We start from the raw sequence: 13,496 nt of genomic DNA, 5'->3' as shown, positions 1-13,496 counted from the left end.
CCTGTACAGCAGCGTACCCCATCTGTCCCGGGATTAGCCGAAGAACAAGCTTGAGGACAGGCTGGGTTTATATCAGTGGGTAAACCTGGTATATCTATTTGATTCCAGCCAACCAAACCCCCATCCTTACTGCCTTGCGGTTCTAACCCTTGTAGAATATCTCCAAAGTCTGTAACTTCTGGCAATCGGTCGGTGGGGAGGAGGTTAGAAGATGTGTCAGGTAGTCATTCCACCCCATCCAGTCCCCCCTCATCTGAGAAGATGCCATACCTATTGGAGATGGGGATGTTAAAGTGATTATTAAAATGAGTAGAGTAATATTGATCTGGAGGGGGTGGTCGTATTGGACGTTCCCTTCTATCCTGACTATACCCCCAGTTATTAGTTGGTACCTCAAAACCCCAGCCATTAGATGTCGCTGGCCATATAGGCCTGGTGAAATTATGGGTAGGCTTAGGATAGGACATGCTCCGCTGTTTTTTGCCGAAAAATTCTAGGGTGAGAGGAATGATGGTACCTCTTCTGCGCTGCGGCGGCAAAATATTTGGCAGGATGTTTGGTAAAACTGTAGAATTGGCAAAATTTATAATAATGCAGTCACCCTTGAATTTTTTAGGGTTTTGACCTATCCATGGGACCCTTCTGGCTGACTTAATGTCACCAGCTAGCTGTTGTTTCCCCCACGGGGCCAGCTGCATATTGCCTGATAACCAGTGCAGGGCCTTACTTGTTACTGCCGGGGGGGATTCTGATTGGTCTGGGGCTAGTGGGGGGACGTTAGCCAATACCAGTACTAATGGAGCCGCATCTTCCAGAAACTGTACCATAACTTCTTCTGTAGTAGGTGCAGGTATTACAGGTGGAATTGGGGGTAATGTATCTCCTGGCAGTAAATGATGTGTCGCTGTAGTTGAGGACTGTTCCTGTAGATTTGCGTGTATAGTGTTTGAGGTAGTGCCTCCCTCAGATGAAGGAAAAAGAGCCTCTTTTACGGGTAGAGCTAGGCTGGTAACTGTGTCTGATATATTAGACACAGCTTCTACTAACTTTTTTTGATCTGCACCTAGTTTCTTTATATCAGCAGTTAGCTTGTCCAATTTGGTCACTACTGGTTTAATTAAGATTTTAAGTTTAGTGTCAATTAAATCAGCTAATCTTGATAATAACTCCTCATCCACATTATACTTCTCGGGTTCTTCTACTTTCCCCCTGCTTTTGTCCCTACTTCTCACGGGTGACGCAACCCTCTTCTTCCCTAAAAGAACTCCACCACGGTATAATTGAGTTTTTCTACATTTTCTGATGGCACGTGGCGCATGATCTAGAACTGGGGGATCAGCTTCATTATTTGGCTGCTCACTCTCCTGCACAATTTGATCTTGGTCTTGATCAGTGTCAACTACCTGACATTCCGAGTCATTAGCCCGAGCTATGTCTTGACCCTGTGTTGTACGAGTACTCAGGTTTGAAATGCCATGTTCTAAGGTATCAGAGTCTAAAACTGCACTTCCCTCGACCTGAGAAGGTTTATCAATCCAGGGTGAATCAGGTGAAGGGCTTAGGGGAGATAAGTTAGGGGACAGGCTAAGACCTAAGGATTCGCGCCTCTCGTTGTTAATCTTAGAGACTACTTGTATCATATAGTTTTCTATTGAGTTACCTCCCGCCGCTAAATTCTTTTTAGGCATTCTTCTTGAACTAGTAATAATAACCAAATAACAACAGTGTTATAATGGATGACGGTATATCCAAGAAGTAGAAACAAGTATGAATAGTCTTACTGCAAACCACGCAAAACGAAGACAGTAAGGGCTGAGTAGCGTGTCCAGTCCAGTCTCAGCCTGTCTCGGACTGTCTAAGACTGTCCGCCCTTTGTCCGGGCTTCGTCCGGCGTCCCGCACACGCGTCCCGCTATGCGTCAGGGGCACGATTTTATAGGAGGAGCAGGGGGCGGGAAGAGACTCCAGGTGCGCTGCGTTGATCCTGCGCGGAACCCTGGGTCTCGCAGTCCCGGCCCCTGTTGAAAGCGCCTCACACTCTCCTCGGCCACGGTAAAATGACCAAAGCTCCACTCCACCACTTCTGTAGGCAAACGAACAGGGTGTTAAGGTCAAAGTCACGAACTCTGCACACAGCTGCGAGCGATGAGAGCAGATCTGAAGAATTTTTTGAGGGGGTGGGAAGAAAATTCCACAATTTGGATTTGGTGGTAACAGAACGTTTGCCTCCCCAGTTCGATAGCCGGAATCTAGGGACCTCAGCCACATTTTGGGTGGAAGACAAGATGCTTCTTGATGGAACATACCAGTGGAACCGGTGTTTTAAATATTAGGGTCCGGATTTCTGTAAGGACCTGAAGGCGGAGCATAAAGCTTTAAAATCAATCCTTTTCCTCTTGAGAAGCCAATGAAGAGAGACAAGAGCTTGTGTGGCAGTGTGATGGATCGGGATCCCAACAGGAGCCGGGCTGCCGCGTTTAGAACATGTAGCTTGCCAAGAAGACCTTTCCGTAGACGAACAAAGAGAGCATTACAGTAGTCTAATTTAGAAAGGATAAGAGCAAAAACAACAATTTTTTGGAGACCATGACGTATAAATGAAAATATTTTCCTGAGTGTTTTTAATGTATAGAAAGCGAACGAGGTGATAGCGTTTACCTGATGTTTAAAGGATCAAGCTGTGTCGAAGATTACTCCCAAATGTTTTTTTGAATGCCTGGCACAAATGCGAGCACAACATTTGCTTTATTCATAATATGTATTACAACTCAGGTACAGGCATTGCCATTTTACACAATTAATGTAAACATATATGGCTGATGTACTTTGGAGCCCCATCTGTTGAGCTTTGATTTTCATTGGATAGATCTAGCTCTAAGAGCAGCAGTCACATCTGTAACATAATTTGCTGTACATACAACTACTTGATGTGTGGGGACTGTAAATACTATATTACAGATACCATGGTGTATTGCGAAGATGTAAACCAGTATTTGTGACAGTACAAAACACAGCACACGGGATGGTTGTTTCTTAAATGTTTATGTTGTACAGATTTTCAATCTCAAGTACAAGGAGTTGAAGTGTCTTGGCCAGGATCACACAGTCACTTGCTCTAGTGCCCGAATTAGTAAGATCTCTAAGGTCAAAGACTGTACATTAAGCCACTCGATCGCTTACCCTGCAAAGTGTGTGCGACAAAAGATCTATTTATTTATATGCTTATTAATCTATTAATTCAATCACGCACTGTAGTTTTAATGGGGTTTTCTCTTGTGAACAAAACTCGTTGTTTTATAGTCCTTCTCAGCGCCTGTCTAAATAAGTAGAACCCAGTGGAGGCTACATCCACCAGTAATTAATGCCAAAAGGCATTCTTGTGTGTGAATGTGCACTCTACAAATACGCCTATTTTGTTGTGCTACTAGGTATAGGTGACTTGTGCGGTATCAGTGACTTGTGAGGTATGAACATGATTGAATGGATGAGGTTAAATATAGTTTGGCCATTGAAAGCATCTAGGTACATGTGCGGTCAGTGGTAATGTGACATTAGCAGTAGGCGACAGACAGAGACTGTGCTCTCTGATTGGCCTCCTTTGTTAATGATATGACTTTGTCATAGTCTTTGGTGCAATGAAGAACTTGTTTCCCCTCCTGCATCTTCACAGAGGGTTGCCATGTCACATAATCGCCTTGCCTTGTATTTTTGGTCCATAGGAACTGTCGAATTTCTGGGCGAGGTTAAAGTGATACTGTAGGGCCAGTGTGATTTGCGACTGGGTAAGAATGCTCAAATCACTCTTAGTGGTCCGGCCAACCAACCAGAGAGCCGGACTCAACAATGCCCCTGGCATTTCCTGATTCTTTGGTTGTGATAGGAAAAGAAGGAAGTCTGATACGTGCGGCCCAGTACTTCCCACTATAGACAAAAGGAAATACAGGTCCACGATTAAGGAAGGGCAAATGCTGCTACCGAGATCTTTGCCAAACATCCATTAGAGCGAACTTTCCACTCAAAAGCGTGTGCGCCTGGCGTAGCGCTTCAGATACCCTACTGCGCAATATTAAAGAAATTTAAAGAGTCCGAAAGGGTTGTTTTGTTCCAATGGTAGGAGGGATTTCCTATATTCTGGCCCCAAAAAGTGTTGCAACTGTAGATATTAATAAAAACAAATGGAGGCACTCAAATATTTTCAAACTATATTTAGTATACGCGCTATTTAATATTAATATTGATTTAGTCAACACGTTTCTTAATAGATGCCACTTCTTCAGGGTTGAACTTGTAAGAAGAAACAATGCCTTGCTTTTCACAAACCAGGCATAAAAGAAACTTCACCTAACATAGATCTCCAGTGTGACTATATAATGCAGCAATAGTCATAATAACTCATAGACAAGTATATAGGTCCGGTAGGACCACACAGCATGAGTTGTCAAGCAAAACAGTCCAAAGATTATTCTGGAACAGCGACATGGTGGTGTGAGCCAGGGTTGGGGAGGGCAGTGAGAGTTTGTGAAGGGAGAGTAGAAGGTAGGGCAGATGACATCTGAGGGATAGGTAGAGAACCGAATAAGGATCAGGAGCCGGGCAGTCAGAGATGTGGGGGGCTTTGTCCCCAGACCTTCACTTTCTCAGGGCCTGGCACACCAGATGCACAATGTAGTTATAGAATTTGAAGCAAACAATGCTTGTTTATTGGAAATAAGGCAGCTAAATGGCTAGACCAATAGTTGACATTAGGTGGTGGAGCTTCAGTGTTTTCTCTTTCTATGGGCAATATTTTTTTTTAATTTAGAAAGAGATGATTATGCTATAAGGGGCCCTCTTCAGAATTTTAACCTGGAGGTATTGAAGCGTTTGACATACCTGCTAAAGAGAAGAAAAAGAATCGTGGAGGTGAAATGTGAGAGAGACTGGATATCATAAGTACAGAGATGTTGGGTGAGCATTGGCTCCGGTGCAAGAATTTAGGACTATTAATCTCAGTGTATCCTCCACCAAACACTCGTAGTGCATCTGTCCCTTTAGAGTCAGGCACCCACAGGGAATTCTTTACCATTCGTAGAACAACGTGTATGCACTGGGAAGGTTGTGGCTCTCATAGAAGTACTAATGGCATCATATTCTAGCCATAAACCTAGTACTTGTAAAGTTACACACTGTTTATTTCTTTCGAGAAAGTATCTACACAGTTTGATATTTGGTTATCTTAAATAAGCTCTGAGAATGGCTGAATATCTGACGCTTCCGATAAGGGCCGTACAACTGGTCATTTTATTTGGGCCACTGGTATACTATTCTCCAAGCCACGGCTGTACTTCAGTTTTTGCAGGACTGTGGGATGTGTTTAGTGTTATGAAGAATGGTGGACACAAAGCATAGTTCAGTGTACTTAGCCTGATGGCTGTGAGCTGCTCAGGAGGCAGACGCTCAGTGATCCATCCACTATGTAACTCTTCTTGCGTCCATGCGGAGTGTGAACTAGAATGCCATAGCAGTGCTACCCTTGAACAGGAGGTAGGACTTGACTGCTAGGGTTACCACTCAGCACGTGGTCTCTCTGAGCCTTTGCAAACTCTGAGACAGGATGTCCACTTGTATTCCAGGTGTCTACTGAGGGCCGGGGGTTAATGGTGCTCCTACCGAACAGAATATAGTGCCTCTATCTGGTATTATAGCTATCTAGGAACTGCAGGAAAGGGACTCTACTCCCAAACGTTCACAGAGCGCATATTACTCTACCAACGCTCCATTATGCAGGGGCTCAGAACATGTGGGCATGGGCTGCTATCCCATAAGATAAGGGTTGAGGGGTCTTGATTCTGGGCTACTAGCTGACCTACCTTCCATGGGCAGAGGGCACACAGATACTCACACAGGTACATAGCATGCAAAAATCCCTAAGGCCTCCAACACGCATAAAGTACCCAGTATAAGGGTCAGGACAACATCAGAGGTCCCTCAGCCATTTTCTACTTCGGCTTCCATGTCCCCTGGTCCGTGCACGATTCCTAATTCTGTGCTTGCTAGAAAGGGATACATAAAGTCCTCCTGGGAGGCCCTAGGTCATACACAGCACTAGACTTGCTCTCATATGATTGACACATTCTGATGAAGCATTCTGGCTCACGTGGTCTTGAGATACTCTACTCACACACCATACGTATTGCCACCCAAGACCCTACCTATGCAGAGCACCAGAGCATCCTGCTGTTGCTAGGGGATACCGATCAGCTTATCTGCCATCACTAGTCTGAAGACAGCACTGCCACCTGAAGGGATCTACAGAATAATGCACACAGATCTCACCCACTCTCCAAGTCAGGTCACACACACCAGTGACCTGCGCGCTGCTGTCATATAGTCACTCACTCTGTATGGAGTCATTCTTAAACACTCTGTCCTCAGCTGAAGAATCATTTACACCTAATCAGATCACAAATGCTGCTGTTCTCAAGAATTTGCAGTTACAGCTATGGTGGCGTGAGCCGGTAGTTTCAGGGAGTGGAGGGTGATTTCACACTACAGGGATTCCCTTCAAGGTGCCAATTTGATGGAAGGTTTTCATTTATAAAGAGCTCACGCTTCACAAAGGTGAGAAAAGAAAAAGCATTTGTGAATTTCTAGCAAGTACCTTAAACATTAGGAGAAAGTTACTAACATAGTGCTTGGGTAGTAATAAAAAAAAGGCTTAAATTCCTTGAGGAAAATGCAAAAATGGGAAGAGAATTCTCCAGCTGAATTTCCTCAAATATAGTGGAGCAGTAAATGCAGCCAATGGATTGTCCTGCAGATTTATAATTTCCTCCAGAAACTGAGGATATTGCATCACTACCCAACTCTGAATCCTAAACATAGATTCCAAGGGCAGTAAGTCTGCGCTCCTCTTGTCCTGTGATTGACAATGTCAGCATGGACTTCACCCTTCTTTCACCCCACCTCCAGGTGTTAATAAATGTTAACTCCTTCCACACACTGCAAATTCCGCCGCGATGCGAGGGGGGGCGGGGCTGGGCATGGGGCTCAGGTACCCAGGACAGCTCCCGGCCATCATAAATCACGGTGGGCGTGTGCTCATGACAGCCGGGAGCCGTCCGAACTCCGCCCACTAATTAATTCGCTCGCACAGACGGGGAATTAGCCGCGCGTGGGCGGAGCGGCAATGGTCGGACGGCTCCCGGCAGTCATGAGCACACGACTACCGTGACTCATGACGGCCGGGAGCCGTCCTGAGCATCAATGAGGTTAATGCTGCTTTTTAGAATGGCTGTTTTCTCTACTCAGTAGCAACCTTACAGAATTGGCGGAGGTCAAACGTTTATTTTAGGGATATTTTACTATATTTACATATCCTTTACATTCCTGACTAAATGCAAGCAAAATAATTATCCCAGTTATAATTTGGTTCCAGTGGGCCCTTCAACACTCTGGGCACTGGTGCCACTGCACCTGCTGCACTACTGATAGCTGTGTACCTGCAGTAGAGCCCAATTTAAATAGGCTGCTTGCTTCAATATTTATTTTTAAACAAGAAAATGTTAGGGTGTGTGAATTCAAGAAATATTTCGAAAAAAACACTTTGGCAACTAAAGTGATTTTGGTGTATTTATTCCACCATTGTTATTTAGATAATTTTGAAAAAACACGATCAACATTTTACGTCATGTCAAACAAGGAAAAACACTCAATTAAAAAGTTCAAAAAGACATGAAAAACAGAAAAACATTCGACAATTAATAGGTACAGAACCAATAAAGTGACAATAAATGCCAAAGTTTTTTTAAAAAAAATATTTCTTGAATTCACACACCCCAACATTTTCTTGTTTGAAGCTATTGCTGAGGCCTAGTTGGGGTGTTGTAACAGGCCCATCCCCCTTTTTTGTGAAAAATATTTAGGCACTGTCATAGGGAGGAAAACGAACAGGAGATGAGAAATCAAGTTTCTGGTTCCGAGATAAAACCTCAAAAAAGACAAAAGCGGTTATATAAGTTGTGGGAACTCCTGGGTATGGAGAAGATAACGGCAGGCCTAACACACTCCCTCCCCAAGTTCGAGAAAACATGGGGGTCTACCATAGAATTCTAGTCTAATTAATTTACGGAACTCAGAGTGCTCCGACTCCCATCGCACACAGACATGAGCATGATAGTCCATCTCCCGCTTCGTTTGCTTACTTACTACTAGCCAAACCCACCACACTCTCGCTTTAGAGATAGACTCCAGTGCCTTCTCTCCTTTTTTCCTACTTGCTTCTTTCCTTCTATTCTTTTTATCACTTAGTTCTACCAAAGTTCCTCACCGGCCGGTGGATGTAGGTGGCGGCTAGTGTTATGCTTGATTTCGCTATAAAACAATAAAAAGATTTAAACCATAAAAAGACAATAGCAGTGTACAGAATGCAGACAGTAATGCATCACTGTTCGAAACACATGTTAGAAGTGATGCACTGGCGGTGCAAGGGGCTTGTAAATAAACACCAGAGGGCTTTAAACTGGGCAATGATAGAGTCTGCAGTGGCCTGGTTTCAAAGTATGGTTGACGCCTTCAGAAGGGTTCAATCACGCTTTTACCAGAGGCAGGGGACGCAAACAGCCGCTGTCGACAAATGTGGTCTCTATGGATCCATTCTCAAGGGCAGGTTCTGCCTCAGCGAAGTCGTTTGCCACTCACAAGAGACTGAAGCTGATTTCTACTCTAGCCCCCCGCCGAGCTTTGTTCTCAGGTGTACAAACAAGTGTGAACTGTGTGAGTAGGCGCACGGTGGCACAATGAAACATAACAAAGGGCCCCGACGTCTGAACCTGCTGCTGGGCCACGCGCCTCGTGGTGCACCTTGTACCATGCACGTGGATACGTATAATAAGAAAATAAATGAGTCAACAAAAGTCCTCAATAAAACAGAATGATCAAACAGGGAACATCTGCATTTTTTACAGAACAAATGAAAACAGCAACAAATTCTACTGAAGAATGTTTTCAAATTGTTAATTCTTTTACCTATCCAAACTGTGAGATGTCACTTCAAGCTCTGAACAAATTCCTAATGAGATAGCTACACATTTCTATGAAAAACCGACAGGATGTGCTCCATATCCTCTGATCAATCACTCCTGGGCCTTGATTGCATTTCTCCAGCCCTTTTGAAAGACCTGTAGCTTTAAACTTGTCTATTGACTGCCTTTCTCAGGGTGTTGAATTCCAGCCTGATTTGGAACTGGCTGGTGCACTCTGGCAAGACAAACAGCTTTCTGTATTGCGCGCTTTGCAGCTTATCTAAAAGCTAGAATTAACAATCTTTGACTATTATTGCGCCATAAGATAGCGTAGACATCACTTTAGTAGCCAGCACGGTCAAAAGAGGTTGCAGCTTTGGGCCAGCCTGGTTCCTTTTTAGCTGCCGCATTGCTTGCTGTGAATGCATGGCAGTGGTCTTTACCACCTCCTCTTGAGCCCTTTTGCCAGCTCTTCATCCAGGTGTACTCCCGGGCATTTGAAAGATTTTACTCTCTAGTTTCACATCCTCCACAAGCCATGGACCTTTCTTGGTTAGTTTCTGACCGAAGATCATTGTTTTTGTTTTATTCAAGTTGATTCTGATTGAATTGATGTTGCAATATTGGACCAGGGCGTTGAGAGTGCTGTGCAAACCTTCTTGGGTGTGGTCTGAAATGATCCTATCATCTGTGTATTGCAATATAAAAATGTCCGGTCAGCGAGGCTCGGGGAGCATGTTCTGGCGTTGGTCAAGTTACTTTCCAGATCTGCCATAAAAAGATTCGATAACAAAGGAGCCAGGATGCATCCTTGTTTAAGGCCTTTATTTATATGAATTTTTTCTGAGGTTGACCAGTTTGTTATAAGTTTGATTTTCACCCAGTTCTCACTATATACGGACTTTAAGGCTTTGAGGAGGCACGGTGAGATTCCCAGCTACCCAACTTGACCCTCAACCGTGCTCTTGGTACATTGTCAAAGGCGTTGGTGAAGTCCATACACACTGCATATAATGGCAGGGCCTGTGGCTGGGTTGAGTCCTCTATCAAACAAGTCAGTGTTAGCAGGTTGTCCTCTATGTAGCAGTTTTTTGGAACCACGATTGAAGCCACGGAATCAGTTGTTTCGCACTTGCCCGTGCTTCGCGGTCTTCATTTAGGCGTCGGGCGTATCGTTTCCCCTCTACATCCAAGAAAGCTATCATTCTGTAGTTACTTGGTGCTTGGCAACATCCCTTCTTGTATATCGGGACGAAATAGGACCCCTCCAGCTGGCGGGGACTGAGCTAGTGCAAAAATAGTTGGCATATACAGATGTCAAGATGGCGGCCCATAGGGAGGTGTCTGATTTAAGGAGGGAGGCAGGCATGCCGTTCGGACCAGGGGCGCCTGCCCTCTTAGTCTGCTTAGCTTTCATTTGATGTTTTGTACACTCAGCCATTGGCAGGTGCCATCTTAGAAGATGTATCCATGAGCACCGTGGTCCCTCTTATCCGATGTCTCCACCTCTGTAGCAGGCCATCCTGCTTGAATCGGCCTTCGATGTAGCTGGTTCTGGCGTGCTCATCTCCCCCTGAAGCACTTGGGGGCATATTATCAAGCAGGGCGTTAAAATTATCACCGCTTTAGCGGCAGAAAACTGCCGCTAAAGCGGCGATGCTGGGCTTGATAATATGCCGCAGAGTATTCCAATAGAAGCCCATGTTGACACCAGAACATGGGCACCTATGGGAATTCTCAAGGGCATATTATCAAGCTCATTATCGCCGCTTTAGCGGCAGTTTTCTGCCGCTAAAGCGGTGATAATTATAACGCCGTTTCTTGTTAATATGCCCCTTGGTTATCTAGTCTTGCCTGGTCACTCTCGTTTTTTGAAGGTATCCTACATGCGGTCGACAGGGGAGTTGGCATTTGATATGATTGCTGTAAATGCCTCCCCCTTTCCTTTGGCGTGATATTATATTGTCGGCATTAAAATGTATGCAGAGTGGACTTTAGGGTAAGCGTTTGCTCATGATTGGATGGTATTCTTGTTTGTCGCAGCTTTCGTTCCTTATTCAGTGTTTTTTTTCACCTATTCTTATGGTTGTCCCATCCATAGTGCATAGCTTCTTTATCACCATTATGTATCCTTACACTACTGAATAAAAAGGCTACATTTTAATTTTATATCCAACACTCCACAGGAATGCCTTACACTCCTCACTCTCCTCCCTGCCCACCCACTGCTTCTTTATTTTTTTATTTAACTTTTTTTTTACAATTTTTGAGATGGCTTGGCAGTGACGTACTGCTCCTGGGATGTTCTCTTTTGGGCTACCGGAGCCTAGACTGTCTTCTTCTACCACTACCTCTAGTCCCGCACACTCACCGCTTTCAGTTTTTTTCTTACTTTATTTTTTAATCGCTATATTTTGTGAGGGCCTGGCAGACCTCCTGTTATGGAGATGCTCACCCCCACTACTGCACAACAACACGCACATACTTAAAAAAAAATACATTATGAGATGACATCAGCCATTTGAAATGATAAATTAAGATTTTTTTAAAAGATGGCTGCTGTGTCATTGCAAACCATGCAAAGATGACTGCTATATATATGCATGGAAATGTGTAATGGCCGTCTTGAATGGATTTTCTTTTGCTTTAAAAACAAGCATTTTCAATGCAATTGGTCTCGCATTTGCGAGCCTTTAAGCAATTGGCATTGTAAATGGCAATGCTTTTCATTTAAGTGTTTTTAAAAGGAACACATACATAAAAGGTGTTATTTTTAATGCCAAGAGCTCAAACTCTCCCAAATGTGAGACCACTTTTATGGTGGCCACGCCCCTTTTTTAGAAGCTGCTCCCGTATTCAGGTTACAGTGAGCAACGTCTAAACAAAGGGGCATGGCCAACATTAAAGTGAAAGTGCGTATGGGGCTTTCACCCAACGTGAAAAAAATAAGGAATTTCAAAAGGTCTGTAGTGTGTCCGCTGAAGTGAAAACGGCCCGCGCTGGTAATTAAATAATTAAATAGGCGCAGCCGCTAATGTGAAAGCAGACCGCGTTGTATATTAAATAATTAAATAAGCGCAGCTGCTATAAAGCGGACCTCTCTGAAATTAAAATAAATACATTACTATTAATATAAAAGCGGCGGCTGCTGCGATGTCGTGGGTGGAATAGGGGAAAAGCATTAAAGAAAATAGTGCTCACCAACTTATAAAGCAGACCGTGGAACGACTGAAGAAAAAAGGTCAGTCCTCATGGGAGGATACAAATGAAGACAAGGCGGTAGTAAGGAGGGACTAACAAGCCTATGTATGAAACAAAAGCTAGCAATGACAGAAGCCAATGACAAATATGGGCGGAGAGTGGGCGGGCTTCAAGTGCTTGCTCCAGTACAGCATGCAGCAGAGCAGCGCATGCGCTGCCCAGGCTCGACCTAAAAATCAGTTTCAGATAGCCGCCCTCCATGCGCATGCGTATACGTTGTCTATCTTATTTGTTTTTTGCTTTATTCTTCAAATAGCAATACAATATTTTGGCCAGCTATCATAGAAAGGTAAACAAGTACGCGTTCACAGGCGAAAAGATTTCATCAAGGATACCTACTGGCTTTGCAAATGTTTGTGCTTTTCATCTCATTAGAATTGTAAAATCTCACCCAACAGTAATTGTAACAAAAACAAATACATTTTGTTTTCTGAAAGAAAATGGGCATATGGCGACTTACTGAAAAAAGTGTACTTGTAATTAAAAGTGTTACTTCTCCTCAGATTATGCTGTAGAGTTCAGTCAGCTGAATAATCCCTCCCTCCTGGTGAGCGTTAGCTGAACAAACTTGTATTGCAGTCTTGGCTGTTGTTGACTTCATACTGGCAACCTCCTACAAAACATAAAAGGCAGTGGCTGTAGCCCGAGGCGATGCAAGGGATGCACAGGGACCACTTACTCTCACATGGGCATTACCTAAAAGCAGCTGTCAACACGTTTCAGGGTTTCTTTCTCCAATGCACCTGCCAGGCCCTGAGAAAGGCTTTTGAGTGTTCATGTGGAAAGGCTGCAGGTGGGGTGAACGCCCTCGTTCAGCTGTCCCCGGACACCTCTGTGACCTGCAAGATCTTGCCCGGCTAGAGATGCATGCCACACCGCATGGAGCTCAGCCCTGGTCTCCCACCGAGATATGTCCTGAGAGCTGCTCTCCCGCAGCTGTGAGGAGGTGCCTGAGATGTGAGTTGAAACTGGGCCCTGTTCTGAGCTTTGGCACGCTCCAGAGGCGGGGTGGCAGCCTTGCCTAGGCGGGGTGGCAGCCTTGCCTAGGCGGGGTGGCAGCCTTGCCTAGGCGGGGTGGCAGCCTTGCCTAGGCCGGGGTGGCAGCCTTGCCTAGGCCGGGGTGGCAGCCTTGCCTAGGCGGGGGTGGCAGCATCAGCTCTTCCTTGTTAGGCTCCTGGTGGAAGCTGCATGCCGGCTCTTGACTTCTGTAGTGGACGCGTGGGTCTTTTGCTCA

The 13,496-nt window shown here is 44.7% G+C and overlaps 1 protein-coding gene across 5 annotated transcripts in view; it reads left to right on the top strand.

Annotated features, from left to right (window-relative positions):
* The window catches only part of ARRB1 (arrestin beta 1), a 793,940-nt gene that overhangs the window by 404,601 nt on the left and 375,843 nt on the right, over nucleotides 1-13,496 (top strand). The window lies entirely within an intron of this gene.

This window comes from Triturus cristatus, chromosome 8 (assembly GCF_964204655.1).
Source record: "Triturus cristatus chromosome 8, aTriCri1.1, whole genome shotgun sequence".
NCBI lineage: Eukaryota > Metazoa > Chordata > Amphibia > Caudata > Salamandridae > Triturus > Triturus cristatus.
This window is presented reverse-complemented; position numbering and strand designations above follow the sequence as displayed.